Here is a 22,641-nt window from a genome sequence, read left to right as displayed (position 1 = left end):
TTGCTGCTGCATATACCGTAAGATGCGCCAGAGCCATAGTCCGAACACGATGGTCTTCCCTTTCGTTGGCGCTAGGTGGTCGTCCAGAGCTCGGTCTTCTTGCAACCGTACGCTCTTGTTACCACCGCTGCCAGCAGTCGCGTACAGCGCCTACATTCCTATGAAGTCTTTCTGCAGTATCACAGAAGGAACATCCTGCTCCTCATAGCCCTGTTACATGACCTCGTTCAAACTCAGCGGGGTCTTGATAATGCCGTCTTTGTCGCCTTAAAGGCATTGCTGACTAACTTCAGCTCACCACTCCCAATCTGAAAGGTAATTAACGCTCACGACTGCTACAGCGACCATTTAAAGCAAATCTTATTTTCATCTTCATAGTGGCGCCACTCTTATGCGACAGGCGCGTAATTTGAATAGACATAATCTTTCAAATGTAGAGACACGCCTACCAACTTTCGTTTATGTTACACAGCTCCTTGTTGGTGCTGCAATTTCTTTTTACGCCAATATATTTTAAAACGGTAAATTCTACGCAAAATTTTATTCTTAAAAATTCGTCAAGTGTTAGTCAACTTCGATGACTAACATTGACTTATCACTGTTTATTTGCTGGACGTAATAAAGAAACATTACTGCTAAACCTGTCAAAGATACTAGTTGTTTCATTTTTTGATATCATGACTTGTATTAACATTTTTTACAGTAATAAAGTATAACAACCGCAAAAATTAATCTATGATTCAACATAAAATAGAATTAGGTCTAGTGAGCATCTTACTATAGCACGAAAACAGTGTTAAGCATAATCATTAATACTACTACCATCGTAAATTCACGTAAACTATGTTAAGGGACACAACTTAATATAGTTAACTTGCTTAAATAAGTATTTAAATTTACCTGCTTAGCGGCAGATGCGTTTTGCAACATATTCTGGATCTTTATCGGAGTCATAGTTATCCACATCACCCACAAATTTGTAAAAGTCATCCCCGAAAAGCATTTTCCTGCCACAAACATTGCATGTATTACGATTGCTGGCAACTATGTTTCTGGCACTTACCACTGTTTACATGCACAAATCCTGACAAAGCTGCCATTAACTAGTATGGGAAACTGGAGATGGCGTTGTCATTTCTCGATTTATCGTGCAACTATCGACTACTATTGATAAAGCACCCACCATGTTTTGAGTGCAACAACTACGAGTATGTTTCTCATCGACTACCCCTAGCAGTTGTTTACATCTGAGGTCTTCATACAGTATTCTAAAAACGAAGGAAGACTCTGATTGACTGTAATAGTTCTCAGGGAAAAGTACTGTAGGAGAGGTGAGAGCAGAGGAAATTTGAGTTAATCCTCTCCTCAACGGACATCCCAAATTTGCAGGTTAAAATCTGTGCCCCATTAGAAGATTCGTGTCCCGACTATGTCTGATGTATTCTGAACTGCCGTCGGGTGTTGCACCTCATCGCTTTTTGCATACTTTTTGTCATACATACACTCCCCAGTTTCTGATGAACGTTCGTTATTGATGTTTGTAAAAGTTACCCTCCTACAGCCGACAAGGTGTAGCTCTCTACCCCAAAGTAAGGTCTGTCTGGTACATTCCAATAATCATAAACAAAGGTTTGACTGACGTGGTATAAAACACCACAGAGAGGCTCAGAAGAACATTTCTATGACATGGGCTCACAATTATACTGTCCTGAGTGGAACAGAGGAGATGGTGTCACGTCCTGTGTGTAAAACGTGCTGTAGACTCAAAGCTTGTGTCGTGGTATGCTCTGATCGCGCAAATCAATAGCCTGAATGTGATGGAGCTGGCAAAGATCGACTTATGCCGTTTTTTTGTTGCTTTGTTTACTATTGTATGTATGTGGTCTCTGTAACTACGTTTCTCGTCTAATGTAAGCCTAGATATCTATTCACTGTTTGTTGGACTATGTAAGCTGTTTTATTAGTAGCGATAGTGAACTTTTTGGCTACACACCTCTACTTCCTGTGTTCCAGAAGACCATTATGTTTTCATTCTATCAGGATAGTGGTACTGACCAGTATTATCACCAACATATCGCCCAGATGTTCGACGATGCCTTTGATATGGTCGATTGCATCCACTAACACGAGAAGAAGTTCTACAGCTATATCCCAGAACACTAAAATACAGATCGACTATGTGGTTATCCTCTAGTCAGTTTCTTTATCACTTCATAGTTTCATGTGTGTTACGCTGCTCTGCTGCTGGACAAGCTGTTGTAGAATGCATCAGGTATGAGAAGCTCCCTCATCCACGCGAACAACACAGTGCGCCATAAATGGCTGAACTATGATGTTTATCATTACTTGAATACCAGTCGTGAATGAGAAGACAGTGTCCTTTATTATGAGGGTTCTCCATAAAATAAGATTCTCAAGTATTTTTCAGAATAAAAAACATGTTTATTGGCACCGAATAATACACGTGTGGAAACCTTCCACTGTTACCTATTTTTGGACACAATCACCATTAAGATCAATGCATTTTTGCACGTGGTGTATGCCTGTATGCCTGAAACGTAGAACTCTCCCACTGTGCCACAAAGATAGCTAAAATCCTCTTACCTCTTCTTTCAGCTCCTCTCTGGTTGTGAAATGCATCCCACTTAGGTGTTTCTGCAATTTAGAGAAAACATGGAAGTCACTGGGGCTATGTCTGGGCTGTAGGGTGGGCGTGAGAGTATCCCATCCAAATTTGTTGATTATATCGGCCGTGACATGGGCGATTTGCAGATCAGCGTTGTCCTGATGGAAACACACTCCCTTCAGGAACATGCCTCTCCTCTTGTTTGATGTTGAATGTTACATGATTATTCATTTTTTTCTTGTCTCTTTTTTTTCTCTTTCCAAAACCTCATTCTTTGGCTGTGTTCTTATTTCCTTTGCTCTGTCCATATTTTGCCTGTTTTATTACTTCCTTTTAGATTTCTAGTTCATAATTTTTTTTCTGAATTTGTCTCTTTCATTTGCCATTTCAATGCTGATCCCTGCTGGTCTTAGGTCTTCTACTATTTCTTGAAACCAACTTTTTTTTATTGAACTATTTACTACATCAAAAATCCTCTTTGTGAGTCTATTGTTGTTCATTCTATGTCTGTATCCATAGAATATCGGTCGGTGGTTTCTGATCATGTCTGTGAGCCTGCCTGTGTGTTCACATAATTCTTTGATTGGTTTCTTCATCCATATGCCATCTATGTGCTCTGCTCCAAAAAAGTTTCTGAGGATTTTATATTCTATTTTTTCTGCCTCTGAGATGCCTGACGTTCCGATAGTGGTCGTTTCTGATGCTTAGAGTGGTTCTGGTAGTACAACTGTACTGTAGTGCCTGAGTTCAACCTGTCATTGTACCGAGTCCATGTCAGTTTGTAAGCTTCTTGAAGTTTTTCTGTCCTTTGTATGTTGGGTGCCTTGTCTGATCCTTCTGTTTGTATATATTTCTAAAGATGTTTGAGTTTTTCCAACCTGCTGACCTTTCCGTATTTTGTGTACGTGGCTGGGCTGTTGTTGTTCTGTCTTTCCATGTATTGCGTCTTCTCATACGATATCTCCAGACCTGTTTTCTCAGGGACCCCATATATTCCAGTGTTTCTTGTTTGCACACGTTTTTCGTAACTTAATTCCTTTTGCTTTTTCTCCCCATTGTTAGATAATTTTGTCCAAGACAATGTTGAATAAAAACGGTCCTTGTCTGACCCCTGTATGTATCTCGAATGAGTTTGAGGTTTCTCCCGTTAATTTTATTTTGGGTGTGGTGTCTGTAAGTGTCTGTTGTATGAGTGTCCTAGTTTTTCTGTCTACTCCATATCCTTCTAATGTGACAAAGAGAATCGCCCTATGGAGTCGTAGACATTACAGTCCAAGAATGTGACTAAAGTGTTGTTCATCTGTCCGATCTTCAGCAGCGTTCGCAGTTCCAAATTTGTTCAGTACAGGACCTTCCTTTCCTGAAACCTGCTTGTTTTTCGCTTACCTTTGTATCAGCCTGTGGTTCTAGCCTGTTGAATAATGCCTTCGAGAGAACGTTTTAGGCGACCAGTAATAGTGAGATACCTCTGTAGTCATTAGGGTCTGTCTTGTCGCTCTTCCCTCGGAGTGGGTGAATCAACGCACATTTCCATTCCTGCGTAATTTACTCTGTATTCCATATTTCTGTAAGAATCTCATGGATTTGTGATGGTTTGGTCTTTGAGTTTCCAGACAATGTCGTCTTCTCCTGCGGCTCTGTTTTTTTTTTTTTTTTTAGTTCGTTCAAAATGGTTCAAATGGCTCTGAGCACTATGGGACTTAACAGCTGAGGTCATCAGTCCCCTAGAACTTAGAACTACTTAAACCTAACCAACCTAAGGACGACACACACATCCATGCCCGAGGTAGGATTCGAACCTGCGACCGTAGCGGTAGCGCCGTTCCAGACTGAAGCGCCTAGAACCGCTTGGCCACTCCGGCCGGCAAAAACGCGCATTTTTTTAGTTGTTTTACAATCTCTTCTACTTATGTTATTGAAGGTGGCTTTGAATCTGGGTTTCTTGAAGTGTAATTTTTCTTTAGGCTCCTCGTAATTGGGTTTACCAAAATAATTGTTAAGATTTTTGCAGTTTTCTTTAGTATTTGTTTCCAGAGATCCGTCTGTTCTTTAGAAACAAATATTTGGAAGCTGATAACCCTTTATATTTTCCCTGAAAATATGATAGAAATTTCTCGTGTTATTTCTCTTGAAGTCTTTCTCGTTTTCATTTAGTCTATTTTTGTCGTATGTCCTTTTCACTCTTCTAATATCTTTCGAGGATTGTTTCTGGACCCTGTGGAGATCTTGCCATGTCTCTTTTCTTCTGTTGCTGCTAAACTTCTTACAGACTTAGATTCTACGTTCAATAGCCTGACCACAAGTTGCGTTCCACCATTTATATTTTGATTTCCTGGGAGATTGACTCCAACGCATTGCATTCTAAATTGTCTTCGCGAGGGCTTCTTCAATAATTTTGCCTTTCTTTATCTTCAAGATTTCTGTGTCTGGTGTTATAATTTTTTTCTGTGTTGTCTTTCTGTTTCTTGGGATTGGCCTAACTTTTCTTGTAGTAAGTGATGATCAGACTCGAAGAATCCTTTGCGTGTTCTCACATCCAGAATTTCGCTTTTATTTTTGCTTGTGATGGCTAAGTGCCCAGTTTGAAATTTTCTCCATATGTTTTTTCGTGCTTTCCATGTAGTGAGTTGTCATTATGGCTTTTGGAATTGCGCTGACATAATTTTTAAGCTAATATTTTGACTGTAAAGTATGAAATGTTCCCCATTCTTGTTGGTGCTTTTGTGTGCTGTGCACGGGCCTGTGATTTGCTTCTGCTTCTACTCCTTGCCTAGTTGTGCGCTGAAGTCAACTAATAGAATTTAACAAGTCTATCTGGTATTTTATTTGTTGTTTCTTCCACGTCTTCCCAAAGTCTTCGACATCTTGTCGTTTCTTTCCGTTGTGATAGTTTGTCGGTACATGTGCTTTGACGATTGAGTATCTTTTGTTTCCTGATCTGAACGTTACTGTAGAGATTCTTTCTGCTACTGCATTGAAATCTAGGATGTTGTCGGACTGATTTATAAACCGCAGATCCTGTGCCAAACATTGTCGGTGTTCCTCTTCTGATAACAGGTTTTCCTATGTATAACCTGTAGTTTTGTATGTTCTATGTTGAAGTGGTTTCTGTCTGTGGAACGCGTCTCTTGCATTGCGAGGAGTTTGATACGAAATTTTCCAGAACATCTGTAAGCTGTTTGAGTTTATCTATCTTGACCAGAGTTTTTGCTTTGAGCTTGCAGATATAGTGCTTGCGAAGAGGTTTCGAGAAGCTCTGATTCTTCTCCGCATGACATTCCTAGTCCCCAAGAATCTGATGATCATGAAAGCCCAGTATATTTTCTGGGGCTTGAGGTAGTGGATATTTCTCCTTTCTTTCGACATATTCGTAGCACCGGCACGGACTTGGTGAACCGACACTGACCACTAGCCGCTGGGTTATACCTAAGTTAGTATTTGGTCGACCCTGGGAATTTCGTTTTCGCAGTACCGTCCATGTTTGGAAGGCTTTCCTCTATGTGCCTTTCCCCTATCCGCCTTGTGGAAAGGTGCCCAAAGAGGTTGTTACATGATCCTATATATATTTTCTCTGCTGATGACATCAATACCACGCTTCTTGAGTTATTCGTAGAGACACGTACATACATACATTGTAGAAAGTCTGTGACAACAACATAGTAATCTGGAATCAGTGACAAAACCTACCTTTCACAACCTGAAAGTTGTGAATGCTAGAAAAGGGATAATTATTATTATAAATGTGAGAAATCATGCGTTGAGAAGTTTTTAGTCCGCAGCCGGTTAATGCAAGGCAAGGCAGCTTTAGAGGAATAATACATGGTATTGGACAGAAAAGCTACATTACCAATACATATTCAGGAAAAGCTAGTCAGCGTTAATGAGACAGATCTGGAGGAATTTCTATCGGTCTCGGATCGCACAGACATGATATATGAAGATTCTAAAGCTGATGTGACTAATTCATTTCGTACAGTCAACTCGAATGATCAAAATCATGCCGGCCGAAGTAGCCGTGCGGTTAAAGGCGCTGCAGTCTGGAACCGCAAGACCGCTACGGTCGCAGGTTCGAATCCTGCCTCGGGCATGGATGTTTGTGATGTCCTTAGGTTAGTTAGGTTTAACTAGTTCTAAGTTCTAGGGGACTAATGACCTCAGCAGTTGAGTCCCATAGTGCTCAGAGCCATTTGAACCATTTGATCAAAATCATGATAGGAGACTCAATTCACAACCTGGAAATAGGCCATCTGGTAATGGCAATGCACAAAGTGAGCCTAAACAGTTTAGTTACCACATGCATCGTAGCAATAACAACTGAAATGGTAATGGAAACCCGCATAACCACAATCACTTTAGGAACAGGAGGCATTAAAACGATCCAATCCCGGATTTGAGGCTAATACTGCACAGAATCAGCGGTCGTAGCCTCACCCAGGAACAGCTGATTGGAACAATGACTGGTGCAATAGTCTACCCGTCATCATCGAGGTAGTGGAGGACAGTCACCCCACAGGACAACCGACTTTGATGTTATGCTACAACCCACCACATCTGGCCCCAGTATGTCTGTCGAGGGTTTTGCTGGGGGCTTACTAATATGGGTGTATCAATACTGCTTTAAAACAACGGGTAAGTTATCTGTGAGGAAATGTCACAGGATTGTAAACCACGAACGTTTAAATCCATGAAGATACAACATTCTGCAGGGATAATTGCGACTGAAGGAATAATGGTAAATGTAATATTAGATACATGTGCAGATGCAGGTGTAAATGCTGCTTCAATGACACCTTTCAGAAATCTCCCAAACTATATTTTCCCACTAGCAAATTGTAAAACCATAGGCGCTGTGGAAGATCAATTACGTTTGGTGGAAATACACACGTGACTGAAGCTTATAATTGGTAATGGAATGCGTGTGCCTTGTGATACCAAATCTCATTGTCAACTGTATTCTCTGACGCGACTGGGTACACCTTGTCATCCTTGTCGTACTGAGCTAGAAAAATCAATGCAGCTCCCATGCATTGCTTGTTGTGTTCATCTGTCAAAAGTCGAGGAACCCACCCAATACAACCTTTGTTATAAATTAGATCACCGCTAACAGTTTCATAAAGAACTGATCGTGAAGTTGCATGAAAGCACAAGGTCAGTCCGTTAACAGCGAAACATACACGGAAGTGCTGAAAAACTTGTATAGGCAGGCGTATTCAGGTACAGAGATACGTATACAGGCAGAATACGGCGCTGCGATCGGCAATGGCTGTATAATATAACAAGTGTCTGGCACAGTTTTAGATAGGTACTGCTGCTGAAGTGGCAAGTTATCAAGATTTAAGTGAGTTTGAAGGTGATGTTATAGACGTCGCACGAGCGATGGGACACAGCTTCTCCGAGGTAGCGATGAAGTGCAGGTCCATTTCACGAATGTACCGTGAATATCAGGAACCCGGTAAAACATTAAAATTCCGACATGGTTGCGGCCGGAAAAAGATCCCGCAAGAAAGGGGCCAACAATGACGGAAGAGAATCGTTCAACATGTCTGAAGTGCAACTCTTCCACAAATTGCTGCAGATTTCAAAGCTGGCCCATCAACAAGTGTCAGCGTGCGAACCATTCAACGAAACATCATCGATATGGGCTTTCGGAGTCGAAGACCCATTTGTGTACCCTTGATGACTACACGAAAAAAAAAAAAAGCTTTTCGCCTCGCATGGACCCGTCAAAGCCAACATTGGACTGTTGGCTGGTCGGATAAGTCTCTTTCCAAACTGTATCGAGTAAATGGACATGTATGGGTATGGAGACAACCTCATGAACCCATGCACCCTGCATATCAGCAATGGACGTTAAAGCTGGTGAAGGTTCTGTAATGGGGTGGGGCGTGTACAGCTGGAGTGATATGGAACGACTGAAACGTCTAGATACGACTCTGACAGGTGACACGTAGTAAGCATCCTGGCTGGTCACCTGCATCCATTCATGTCCATTGTGCATTCCGACGGACTTGGCAATTCCAGAAGGGCAATGCGACACCCCACACGTCCAGAATTGCTACAGAGTGGCTCCAGGAACATTCCTCTGAGTTTAAACAATTCCGCTGGGCACCAAACTGCCCAGACCTGAACATTATTGAACATATCTTGGATACCTTGCAATGTACTGTTCAGAAGAGATATCCACCTCCTCGAACTCTTACTGATTTATGTACAGCGCTACAGGATTTATGGTGTCAGGTCTCCCCGACACTACTTCAGATAATAGTCGAGTCCATGTCACGTCGTGTTGCGGCACTTCTGCATGCTCACGGGGGCCCTACGCGATATTAGGCAGGTATACCAGTTTCTTTGGCTCTTCAGTGTACATACTGTTTATTTTTTTGTCAGTCCTTGTTTTCAATATATCAGTCTCAACTGAAGGTCCATCTGATTGTCCTTCATTACGAATATTCATTCCTCTATCATTAAACATGATGCACCGCATTTCGAACTGAAGCTACGTTCATCACACTTCCATAAACTTCTGTTATCTGCCTGTAAATTTCGAAGCAATACGCGTTTATTGCATTCCGAAGTCGTATTACACTATGAATTTCAGACTAGGTGGGATGTTAATTTCGTCACACGTTTCAGATTCGTATAGAGCAACAGTAAACGGACGTTCCTGCTGGTGTCTATGATCATAAAGGCCTGTAAAAAATGGCAGCGATGGTGAGGGGTGGGGGGGTTGAGAATTACGACGCTCGTAAGATCAAAACGTTCCTTTACGTTTATTTAGAACGAGCTTCGCAGATATGAAATTTTGAGAAGGATGCGAGCAATCTCTTTTTCTGCATTTTACGGCAGCATGTGCGAAACTAATTGAAGGAAGCAACGTTCAAAGAACTAAATCATCACTCCTGAACAAAAAAGGGAAGTCGTATTCTCGAACATCCCCGTAACGCAAGTTATTGTCAGCAGTTGCGGAACTAACAGAGATGACGCAAAGCGCGACCTCCCGCACTGACGCACACGCGAATGTCACACAGCCATAACCAAGAACTGCAGGCACCTGTGGCGGTCGGTCGCGGGCGCGGGCGCTGCCGCTCAAGGCGACCGCTGCATTGTTCGCCGACGGAAGGAAGGAACGCCAAACAGCCTTGCGCACTGGGTCACTCACGTGCTCCACCGGAAACGAACCCCAAGTCTTTCTGCTTTCGCGTCCTCATATTCTTGCCCTTCCTCTGTCTACCTTACCTGCCCTTCCCCCCACTCTGTAGCTACCTCTAGCTGTCATTTCTTGTAGTCTCCACCTATACAGTGGGATATCGTTTGTCCTGAGTTGATGGGACCGTATATCATCCGGATGGTTCGTAAACTCAGGAAAAAATAGAGTGGCATGCGTTAAGTTTTATAAACAAAAAAATGTTCAAATATGTGTGAAATCTTATGGGACTTAACTGCTAAGGTCATCAGTCCCTAAGCTTACACAGTACTTAACCTAAATTATCCTAAGGGCAAACACACACACCAATGTCCGAGGGAGGACTCAAACCTCCGCCGGAACCAGCCGCACAGTCCACAACTGCAGCGCCTTAGACCGCTCGGCTAATCCCGCGCGGCTTTGTAAACAAACGTGACATTTATTTTCAAGTAAAGACACAAATCAGACGTTATTTTCAAATAACTGTTGAACAGGTACTGACAAAAAAGTGAGTTTTGTACACTGAGGTGATCAACAAGCTTCCTTTGAAGCAGACTCGTGTGTAGTTTATGTGGAGCACGATCACCAAGTCAGTTCATCAGCGATAGTCTGGCCGAAAATTTTTCCGCTTGGCGTCCCTAATAACCCATTATTTTGTCCAGCTGCGTTGTCGCTTCTGTGTGTGTCACAACGTTTCCAGGTTGACCGAGAGTTTCGTCAGTGAACTCATAATAACTACCGTCAGGCCTGCAGACAAACAAATGGAGAGATTTTTGTCGTTAGGTCGTTATAAATCATTCTGCAGCCAGGCAGAATTAAACGTTTCCTCAGGATTCGGATGAAACAGTAATGCTAAGTTCTTTACGTGTAGAGATCTGCACAAATGTGCTAAATAGTTACGTATATACAAGTATCACATCCTGCTCAAAAGTACTGGGATAACATGGATTTGGACGTCTGCCATACTAAACTGAGCAGTAATTTGGGACTGGGTATGTTGTCAAATTGTACTTTTACCTTTCACAAATTAAATACACGACGAAACATCATTACGTGCTCTACCGTTTTCGTGGAAAGAACTGATATGTACGACACGTGTCGAAATCAATAATTCATCCCGTCATCCAGTGTGCTTTTCATTGGTCTTTCAGAGATTCAGTAACTTCTTTGCCCTCCGTGACCGTTTATCATGCCTGCCCCCTACGTGGCATGCTCCATAAAACTCTTCGGAGGTCACCCTGTGGTATCCGTTCCCATTCATCAATGAGAGCCCAAAGACTTCTTGAAGAGAGTGTGGTGAAGCAGGACGGCCACGTCACGTCTGTCAACCATGTCCTACATATGCACGATGGAGTTTAGGTCGGGACACACCGCCGGCCATTCCATTATTTCGACGTTCAGGCTTCGCAAGACATCCCTGCCGACTCCAACCACAAGACCCTGGCATTAGAAGGAATGCAGGGACACCACCGTATGCACCACCCCCCAAATAGTCCAACAAGATCTGTACGATATACTGCCTGGCGGTAACATGTTGTTGTTGTTGTGGTCTTCAGTCCTGAGACTGGTTTGATGCAGCACTCCATGTTACTCTATCGTGTGCAAGCTTCTTCATCTCCCAGCACCTACTGGAACCTACATCCTTCTGAATCTGCTTACTGTATTCATCTCTTGGTCTCCCTCTACGATTTTTACCCTCCACGCTGCCCTCCAATACTAAACTGGTGATACCTTGATGCCTCAGAACATGTCCTACCAACCGATCCCTTCTTCTAGTCAAGTTGTGGCACAAACGTCTCTTCTCCCCAATCCTATTCAATACTTCCTCATTAGTTATGTGATCTACCCATCTAATCTTCAGCATTCTTCTGTAGCACCACATTTCGAAAGCTTCTATTTTCTTCTTGTCCAAACTATTTATCGTCCATGTTTCACTTCCATACATGGCTACGCTCCAGAAACGACTTCCTGACATCATCTGTACTCGATGTTAACTAATTTCTCTTATTCGGAAATGCTTTCCTTGCTATTGCCAGTCTACATTTTATATCCTCTCTACTTCGACCATCATCAGTTATTTTGCTCCCCAAATAGCAAAACTCCGTTACCACTTTAAGTGTCTCATTTCCTAATCTAATTCCCTCAGCATCACCCGACTTAATTCGACTACATTCCATTATCCTCGTTTTGCTTTTGTTGATGTTCATCTTATATCCTTCTTTCTGTACCAATTGTAAATAGCTTTTCACTCCCTGTATTTTACCCCCGCCACCTTCAGAATTTGAAAGAGAGTATTCCAGTCAACATTGTCAAAAGCTTTCTCTAAGTCTACAAATGCTAGAAATGTAGGTTTGCCTTTCCTTAATCTAGCTTCTAAGATAAGTCGTAGGGTCAGTATTGCCTCACGTGTTCCGATATTTCTACGGAATCCAAACTGATCTTCCCCGAGGTCAGCTTCTACCAGTTTTTCCATTCGTCTGTAAACATATCGCGCTAGTATTGTGCGGCCGTGACTTATTAAACTGATAGTTCGGTAATTTTCACATCTGCCAACACCTGCTTTCCTTGGGATTGGAATCATTATATTCTTCTTGAAGTCTGAGGGTATTTCGCCTGTCTCATACATCTTGCTCACCAGATGGTAGAGTTTTGTCAGGACTGGCTCTCCTAAGGCTGTCAGTAGTTCTAATGGAATGTTGTCTACTCCCGGAGCTTTGTTTCGACTCAGATCTTTCAGTGCTCTGTCAAATTCTTCACGAAGTATCGTGTCTCCCATTTCATCTTCATCTACATCCTCTTCCAAATGGCTCTGAGCACTATGGGACTTAACATCTGAGGTCGTCAGTCCCCTAGAACTTAGAGCTAGGGGACTTAACCTAAGGACATCACACACATCCATGCCCGAGGCAGGATTCGAACCTGCGACCGTAGCGGTCGCGCGATTCCATACTGAAGCGCCTAGAACCGCTCGGCCACAAAGGCCGGCACATCCTCTTCCATTTCCATAATATTGTCCTCAAGTACATCGCCCTTGTATAGACCTTCTATATACTCATTCCACCTTTCTGCTTTCCCTTCTTTGCTTAGAACTGGGTTTCCATCTGAGCTCTTGATATTCATACAAGTGGTTCTCTTTTCTCCAAAGGCCTCTTTAATTTTCCTGTAGGCGGTATCTATCTTACCCCAAGTGAGATAAGCCTCTACATCCTTACATTTGTCCTCTAGCCATCCCTGCTTAGCCATTTTGCACTTCCTGTGATCTCATTTTTGAGACGTCTGTATTCTCTTTTGCCTGCTTCATTTACTGCATTTTTATATTTTCTCCTTTCATCAATTAAATTCAATATTTCTTCTGTTACCCAAGGATTTCTATTAGCCCTCGTCTTTTTACCTACTTGATCCTCTGCTGTCTTCACTCCTTCATCCCTCAAAGCTACCCATTCTTCTTCTATTGTATTTCTTTCCCCCATTCTTGTCAATTGTTCCCTTATGCTCTCCCTGAAACTCTGTACAACCTCTGGTTTGGTCAGTTTATCCAGGTCCCATCTCCTTAAATTCCCACCTTTTTGCAGTTTCTTCAGTTTTAATCTACAGTTCATAACCAATAGATTGTGGTCAGAGTCCACATCTGCCCCTGGAAATGTCTTACAATTTAAAACCTGGTTCCTAAATCTCTGTCTTATCATTATATAATCTATCTGAAACCTGTCAGTATCTCCAGGCTTCTTCCATGTATACAGCCTTCTTTTATGATTCTTGAACCAAGTGTTAGCTATGATTAAGTTATGTTCTGTGCAAAATTCTACCAGGCGGCATCCTCTTCCGTTTCTTACCCCCAATCCATATTCACCTGCTACATTTCCTTCTCTCCCTTTTCCTACTGACGAATTGCAGTCACCCATGACTATTAAATTTTCGTCTCCCTTCACTGTCTGAATAATTTATTTTATTTCATCATATATTTCTTCAATTTCTTCGTCATCTGCAGAGCTAGTAGGTATATAAATTTGTACTACTGTGGTAGGCGTGGGCTTCGTGTCTATCTTGGCCACTATAATACGTTCACTATGTTGTTTGTAGTAGCTTACCCGCATTCCTATTTTCCTATTCATTATTAAACCCACTCCTGCATTACCCCTATTTGATTTTGTGTTTATAACCCTGTAGTCACCTGACCAGAAGTCTTGTTCCTCCTGCCACCCAACTTCACTAATTCCCACTATATCTAACTTTAACCTATCCATTTCCCTTTTTAAATTTTCTAATCTACCTGTCTGATTAAGGGATCTGACATTCCACCCTCCGATCCGTAGAACGCCAGTTTTCTTTCTCCTGATAACGACATCCTCTTCGGTAGTCCCCACCTGGAGATCCGAATGGGGGACTATTTTACCTCCGGAATATTTTACCCAAGAGGACGCCATCATCGTTTAACCATACAGTAAAGCTGCATGCCCTCGGGAAAAATTACGGCCGTAGTTTCCCCTTGCTTTCAGCCGTTCGCAGTACCAGCACAGCAAGGCCGTTTTGGTTAGTGTTACAAGGCCAGATCAGTCAATCATCTAGACTGTTGCCCCTGCAACTATTGAAAAGGCTGCTGCCCCTCTTCAGGAACCACACGTTTGTCTGGCCTCTCAACAGATACCCCTCCATTGTGGTTGCACCTACGGTACGGCTATCTGTATCGCTGAGGCATGCAAGCCTCCCCACCAACGGTAAGTTCCATGGTTCATAGGGGGGGGGGGGGGCGGTAAGGGCAATGACCTGATCCGTATGGCTGTCAACACTGAAGCCTCCCGACAATATCACAGAACCTTGAAAGTCTGTCGACTTTCTGGACAACATTTGGCAGGTACTGGTCACTACGGGTCTCTGGACAAGAACACGGCCATCACGTTGCACCAGAGGATACCTGCACTAGTCCATGAATAACACGTTTCGCCAGTGATGAAGTCGCCGTTTGACATGGGAACGGCAGAAACGAAGGCGAGCTGCAAGATGTTGACATGTCCATCGGCGTACTCGAACGGGGCGTCTGTGTCGTAATTTCCTTTCTCGTAACTTGTTCATTACAGCCTGATCGGTCACAGCGGCTCCAGTGACCCTTCTGAGATAGTTGATTGGTTTGTTGATTTGAGGAAGGGGACCAAAAAGTAATGCCATCGGTCCCATCGGATGCGGGAATGATGGGGAAAGAAATAGGTCGTCCCCATTCAAAGGAACCATCCCGGCATTTGCCTGAAGTGATTTAGGGAAATCACGGGAAACATAAATCAGGATGGCGGGACGCGGCTTTTGAATCGTCCTCCCGAATGCGAGTCCAGTGTGCTAAGCAATGCACCACCTTGCTCGGTTCTGAGATTGTCTTGCAGTGCTATGGCGGTGTCTTTACGATGTCGCAATATCAGTCTTCACGTAGGGTTGTAATGCGTCGGCGACCTTATGAGCTGACCTGCCTGTCTGTAGCACGACCACAACCTATGAATGACACATGGAGACTCGTTGGCATCTGCAGCAACACGCCCGAAAGTCCATCCTTTTTTTAATCAAACAAATCGCCTTTGCAACTTACACTGCATTAAAATCTCGTATTTCGTGTGCTTTGTTAAATACAACGACAACAAATGACAACTGTCATCTGGATGCGTCACTAGAAAACACTGTACAGAGGTATTCACTTCTTTCTAAGGAATCACCTGCCACTGTAATTCATAACACAGCAAACGGATAGCGAATGATTTTAATATTTGCCTACACTGAAAGGAACACCTCAAGACATGCAATAGGGCCACAGGTAACGTCTGAATCAAATTAGATTTAACATACCAGAAGCTGATACAGTGAAATACAGTTTACTTATGCGTCAGCATACGAAGCCGCGGGCAAAGAGCCAGTTAGTCACATAATTAAACTGGTCTGTTACAGATATAGTTGGGATATGGCAGACTATTCGGGGATTTCTGTTCTTGCTGTATTAGTAGCCCACTGCGAATCTGTGCCAAGTTTCTGGCAGTGAAGTTGTCGTGGCGGTATCCGCGGAATATGATGTCAGGTACACATTGTACCGTATCTTTACAGGGCCGCGACAATGTCCGCTCAGGCGACTGCCCAACGACCAATCAAGCTCCGTTGCACATTGATCGGTAGTTCACAATTCGGGAGCCGGTAACTGTGCTCTCTGTTAAGCTGACTTAAGATTTCGATTCTCTCTCTTACTGTACGGTGGTGCTTCGAAAGCACTGTTGCTTCTTGGAAGTTTATAGGACACTCACAGAAGCAGGGACGACCAGCTGTTACCAGTTTAATTTTCTTCCCCTTTCTTCACATAGCGTTCTTTCTTTGCTATGAGAATGCTACTGGCCCTCTGGTTTCTCCATTGTAAACAGTACAGCACTCACTTCATATCTCTTACACGCCTGCAATGTTGAGAGCTTCCACGGAATCGCTGGTGGTTCCTACCAAATTTTGGATCCGGCGACTATCCCAGAAAATTTGCTTAATGCCTCCATGACGAAGAACGTTGCCCTCCCGTTCACTGACGAGAAGTAAATGTACCACTTGCTTACATTTTCTCTATATTTCTTCTTGTTGGCTTTGTAAATCGTGTAATTATTTTTAATCGGTTCCATTGGCTGGGGAGGAGTGGTATATCTGTTCCAGGTCTTGACTGAAACTTGATGTGTCTTCAATGCTGTAAGATCGGGCAGTCAGCACGCGCAGGAAGGAACACTTCGAAGCCCACTTTCTAGAGTGTCACTGGGAGTTACATACACGTCCAAGTGCAGGAGAGGAGATACTCGAAACCATATTGTTTTGAGTAAATCGATCCTGAACAAAAACAAGAACTAACTCAGCTACTTAAAATTATATTATAGGAGTTCAAAGCAGTGTATCATAAATCAACGTATAGAGTGTTTAAAAAAATTAATCCGACTTCACAAGGCTACGTCTTCTTCACGAATGAAGATAGAAACTTGACGTGAACTTTAACTTAGACGTAGGACTACAAAGTTTATACTTTCAAAAGAACCATCTGGTTTTACAAAGGTACATCTTTTACATGCATACACATTAAGCCTTTGGGCGCTTTTCACAGTTACATTTAGGATAGAAGCTTTCATTTACATTTCACAAATGTTAAATGTGCCTTCCGGAAGACACATTAAAAACATCCATTCGAATTGATTCCATAATTAGGTTGGTTACGTTTAAGTAGTTCTACGTTCTAGGGGTCTGATGACCTAAGAAGTTAAGTCCCATAGTGCTCAGAGCCATTTGAACATTTGATTCCATAAGTTTTCCTACCGACCGGAGTATCGTATTATCTTATAGGTCACAAAGGAATGGAATATCCAAACGATAGTTAATCTCGTCCCATACAATTGTATGCATGTCCTGAGTTACTACGTTCACTATTGTTGTGATGTGACGTTTCGGTTCATATGAAGGTTTTTGAAGCGGAGGTGCAGAAACAGTCTTTCACAAGCCCCACAAAAAAAAACCTCATACTTGAGATTAGGTGATCTGAAAGGGAGTAATGCACTGCGAGATCCATTAAATCCTTACGGTTGAATCATCGTACAACTTATCGTTAAAAAGTGCTCTTACAAGCAAATGCTCGGATGATCGTCCACTTTGTTAAAAAATGATACTTCCGGCAAGTTTTCGTGTCTGTGGCGAAAAAAAAAAACAGATGAATGAGGCAGATGCACCAGGGAACCGGCCCCGTCTTTGAATATTTTAAAATTTACACCAGGGTTATATTACCATTCGTGTAGACTACATAGTCTTGAGAAATTGGTTAAAGCTTTTTCAAACATATTGTATTACGTAATTTAGATTAGCCGACTTATATCCCAGAAGTTAAAGGACTCGCCATCGTAAAGATTCGTTAGGTGCGGAAAGAACGGTTCATGTGTAAGGCTACTAATCAAAAGCATTTTATCAGATGAAATGACAGTCCTCTGGTCAGAAAAATAACGAGTGACAGCATAAAGCAACGTTAAGCCAAATCCACCTGTCATTTGAGCAAATCCGAACCCAAGTTTCTCTTTGATGTTAATCAAGTGTGCCATCCACGACGGAAGTAAGGAAAATCTGTGTTTAAGATCCAATCAAGTTCAGTACTGATGGAGGTCTATCTCAGTTCGACTAAGTGGTGAAGGGAAGCACTCACGTTCTCTTTAAAGGAAGCACTCACGTTCTCTTTAGAGGAACTGTTCCGACACACGCCTATACTTATGGACGGAAACCACAAGACACAAAATTCAAGATTGTTGGGGCCGGGTATCATACCGAGAGCCATCGAACGTGAGTCCACTCGAGATTTTCGCTTTCCGTATCTGATTCATACACAGCAATACCATAAAAGGCTTCCACATTCAGACATGATGGGCAGAAACTCATCTTCGTATCAGGAAATAAAATTTTGTCCCGGGCCGGGATTTGAATCCTGGTACCTGACAGTCGCGAGCAGTCCTCTACCTGACTGCGATACCCGAGAATGGCTCATACCCTGACTCAGAGACTGAACTTGCTATAGACCTCTTCACTGGTTAGAAGAATTGGGTCAGGATCTCTTTTGATACAACAGACAGTCACTCATCGTTCGATGTTTACGAGGGGCGTGAAATATGTAATGCAACACATTTTTTCTGAAAGTAAGTTGGTTTTATTCAAGATTTAAATACATCATATTATTCTCCACTCTTTTGGCGACAAACTCGGTTTTTATACATAATCTCTATCAATGTGACGACATTGTGCTACCTTACTGGGAGGGCCTGTATGCCCGCATGGTAGCACTCTGCTAGTCGACGTCAGAGCCAACGTCCTAAAGCATCAATAACATCTCAGTCGCCTACGTACAGCTTCCCGCTGACTGCATCCTTCATTGGGTCAAACAGATGGAAGACGTACGGTGCGAGGTCCGGGCTGTAGGGTGGATGAGGAAGAACAGTACAGTGAAGTCTTATGAGCTCCTCTCGGGTGAACAGACTTGTCTGAAGCCTTGCATTGTCGTGGAGAAGCAGAAGGTCGTTGGCATTTTATGACGAGGAACACTTTGAAATCGTCTCTTCCATTTCCGGAGGATAACACAATACACTTCAGAATTGATCGCTGCACCATGAGGGAAGACATCAGCACTACCAACAGAGACGTCCAGTTGAGCAGCGAGGTGTTTCATTGTGATCTGTCGGTCACCTCAAATGAGAGTGTCCGCACGTTCCAACATTGCAGGAGTCACCGCTGTGGGCGCTCGGCCTGCACGCGACTTTGTTGAGATGATGACAGACGCCTCGCCCAGTGATTCGCCGTGATTTTGTTCATACATGGCCTGCGTAGACATTCTGCAAGCCCCCATGAATATCTGCGATGCTCTAGCTTTCCACCAAAACTAGCTCAGCGACAGCTCGATGCCTGGAACGCTACGTGTGGCGCCTCCACCTATCCGAACTTCATGGAACTGTAGAAGCGGAAGCGAGAATATTTCACGATGTCCTAAGACAAATTCCACGTATTTTCAACCGAACGTGTCCCATAAAAAATGTGTTGCATTACTTGACGCACGTCGTAGAATTATACTTCGCATTCCTTAATGCTACGCAAGGAACATCGAGGTAATGAACTCTATCAAACCTAATACTAATGGCTGACATTCAACACAAACCCAATTCATGAATCATGGCATGATGATCATCAAGAATGATTCGCCGTACTGTGTCGACGTTCCTGTGCGCTTTCAAAATAGATGACCTACCCGAACCCTCTCAGTCATAGACAGAAACACGTCCACATTTAATGCCATTTATCCAGTCGTAAATATTAGTTCACAAAAGCAATTATCATTCTGTGAATGGTCTCCGTAGTTTTAGTCCTTCAGACCACAGAAAACAAATCACTCCGTTCATTTCTTCCTTGTTGCATACGGACAACGGGGTAGGCACAATAACACGCTTTGAAATCACTACGAGTAGAGTTATTCACTGAACCAAGAAATATAGTGATGTCATTGTTGAGTCAGTACTGTTAACCTACGAAGCAGAGGAAGAAAATAGCATTTACTTATTGACATGCCCTACTGATAATCCAATAGAGGAGCATGTGAGTGTGTCATGTGCAGAATGAACTGGTGTGTTGTGGAGGAAAAGTACCACTTTAGATACCTTACCGCGACGCTTAGTTTTGACAATCGTCGATAACTTCGTCAGGGCGGTTCGTTAATAAGCTCACCGGACTACAATTAGTCATCCCAGTGCCAACACACAGAAGAATCGTTCAGACTTTGCAGATGCCGCAGCAATCGAGTGGCACGCTCAACCACTAACGCACTGCGCGTAACTCAGTAGCAATCAGTGAGACACACATGTTTCAAGCGGAGATTGTACGGAAACATGAGTAAATATATGGACGTCACAGAGCGGCAAGAACGAGCTATCATATTTGGCCTTGCCCATGGCCGTACGGTGTGTGAAGTTGCTGGCTTTGTTGTGTTTCGCGGCGAACTGTTTATCGTGGCTACGAGGCCGACGAGAAAGTCAGGCCGCGGTGCGTACATCACGAAGGTAGACCTGAGGAAAAAAAAAAGCGTTTCTACACCTGTCATTTCTACACCCGTCAACTCGTAACTGGGTGTTTACGTACAAACTAGAATTTCATCTTCTACTGGAATCCGCTTTGATGGAGTCTTATTGTTAATTAGTCCTGCAACGATAGGAAGTCCATAGGCCTACTAATAATTTGTTGCGGCTGTACTGGTTACAATAAAATGAAAATCATGCCAAAATGATTATAGTTGCATGAGGCACTAAATCTTTTATTAAATCAGGACTGTTAAGCAGAAAAAACTAAATATAAACGAGCTGTTACATCATTTATCTCGAGCGTAGATCTTAAAATACAGCGTAATCCATAGCTGTGCATTTTTTCGAATACTAGTAACCTTTAAGTCTTCGTAAAAGCAGGTGCTTGGGTGTCACTTGTGTCATACGTCCGTACGCGAGATTTCCACACTCCTAACATCCCTAGTTCCACTGTTTCCAATGTGATAGCGAAGTGTAAACGTGAAGGGATACGTACAGCACAAAAGAGTACAGGCTGACCTCGTCTGTTGACTGACAGAGACCGCTGACAGTTGAGGAGTGTCGTACTGTGTAATAGGCAGACATCATCCAGACCATCGTACAGGAATTCCAATCTTCATCAGGAACCACTTCAAGTACTATAACAGTTAGGTTTCAGGGTTGAGCAGCTGTTCATAAACCACACATCACGCCGGTTAATCCCAAACAACGCCTCGCTTGGTGTAAGGAGCGTAAACATTGGACGATTGAACAGTAGAAAAACGGTTGTGTGGAGTGACGAATCACGGTACACAATGTGACGATCCGATGGCAGCTTGTGGGTATGGCGAATGCCCGGTGAACGTCATCTGCCAGCGTATGTAGTGCCAACAGTAAAATTCGGAGGCGGTGGTGTTATGGTGTGGCGCGTTTTTCATGGAGGGGGCTTGCACCCCTTGTTGTTTTGCGTCGCACTATCACACCGTAGGCTTACACTGATGTTTGAAACACCTTTTTGCTTGCCCCTGTTAAAGAGCAATTCGGGGATGGCGATTGCATATTTCAACACGATCGAGCACCTGTTCATAATAAAGGGCCTGTGGCAGATTGGTTACACGACAATGGCATACCTGTAATGGACTGGCCTGCACAGAGCCCTGTCCTGAATCCTATATAACACCTTTTGGACGTTTTGGAACGCCGACTTCGTGCCACGTCTCACCGACCGACATTGATACCTGTCCTCATTGCAGTTCTCCGTGAAGAATGGGCTGCCATTCCCCAAGAAACTTTTTAACACCTGGTTGAACGTATGTCTGCGAGAATGGAAGCTGTCATTAAGGCTAAGGGTGGGCCAACACGACGTTGAATTCCAGCCTTACCGATGGAGGATGCCACGAACTTGTAAGTCATTTTCAGCCAGGTGTCCGGATACTTTTGATCACTTAGTGTAGCTGTACATCCTTGTGGACTCCTCCAGGCGGTTATCAAGTCCAGGGCGGAATTACCCAGTAGTTACTGGCGCTTGTGACGATTTTTCTAGGGGTAACTAACATTTGTTTTGTACAGTGAGTTTATTTATGTTACCGTGACGGTTTGCATAATCCATTAGCACCACGCCACGGCAATCCCCCAACAAAATTCTGCATCATCTTCTCCGATGATGGTGGGGACTTGGCGTCTTCCTGTGGTGGCGAATTCGCATGTTTCCACTGCTTGCCTGTAAGGTGTCAGGCAAATCCAACACCATCCACGAAAACCCTGACATGATAAGCAAATCCAGTAGTATGTCACATAGCTTCGAATAAATCGTGACATTAAATTAACCAAAGTAATACGAGTAACGAGTGAGCAAATGGAATACCACAGACTAACACAAGAATGCCTAAATGCATGTCATACCTTCCCACCGTGAGACAGACGCAGTTCCAAGGGGAGAAACGAGAACAGAAGCAGAGAACAGAACCGTGTTAAGCTGGAAGGCCCTACGATAAGGGACGGACGGACACCCACGTCGCCAGCTAACCGCTAGGACCACACCACCCGCAAGTTTTAGCGTGAGACTTTTTCGCGTCTCTGTTACGTCAGGACCACCCCCCAGCCAATGTTAAAAGCTAGAGCCCTCCAGAAGAACAGTATAGATCTTACGATAACACAAAAAGGGCTACACCACCCGCAAGTTTTAGCGTGAGACTTTTTCGCGTCTCTGTTACGTTAGGATCACCCCCCAGCCCATGTTAAAAGATAGAGCCCTCCAGAAGAACAGTATA

The sequence above is a fragment of the Schistocerca piceifrons genome, chromosome 4 (genome assembly GCF_021461385.2).
Source record: "Schistocerca piceifrons isolate TAMUIC-IGC-003096 chromosome 4, iqSchPice1.1, whole genome shotgun sequence".
In the NCBI taxonomy this organism is placed as follows: domain Eukaryota; kingdom Metazoa; phylum Arthropoda; class Insecta; order Orthoptera; family Acrididae; genus Schistocerca; species Schistocerca piceifrons.
The sequence above is the reverse complement of the archived record's forward strand: the minus strand, read 5'-3'. Positions refer to the sequence as shown.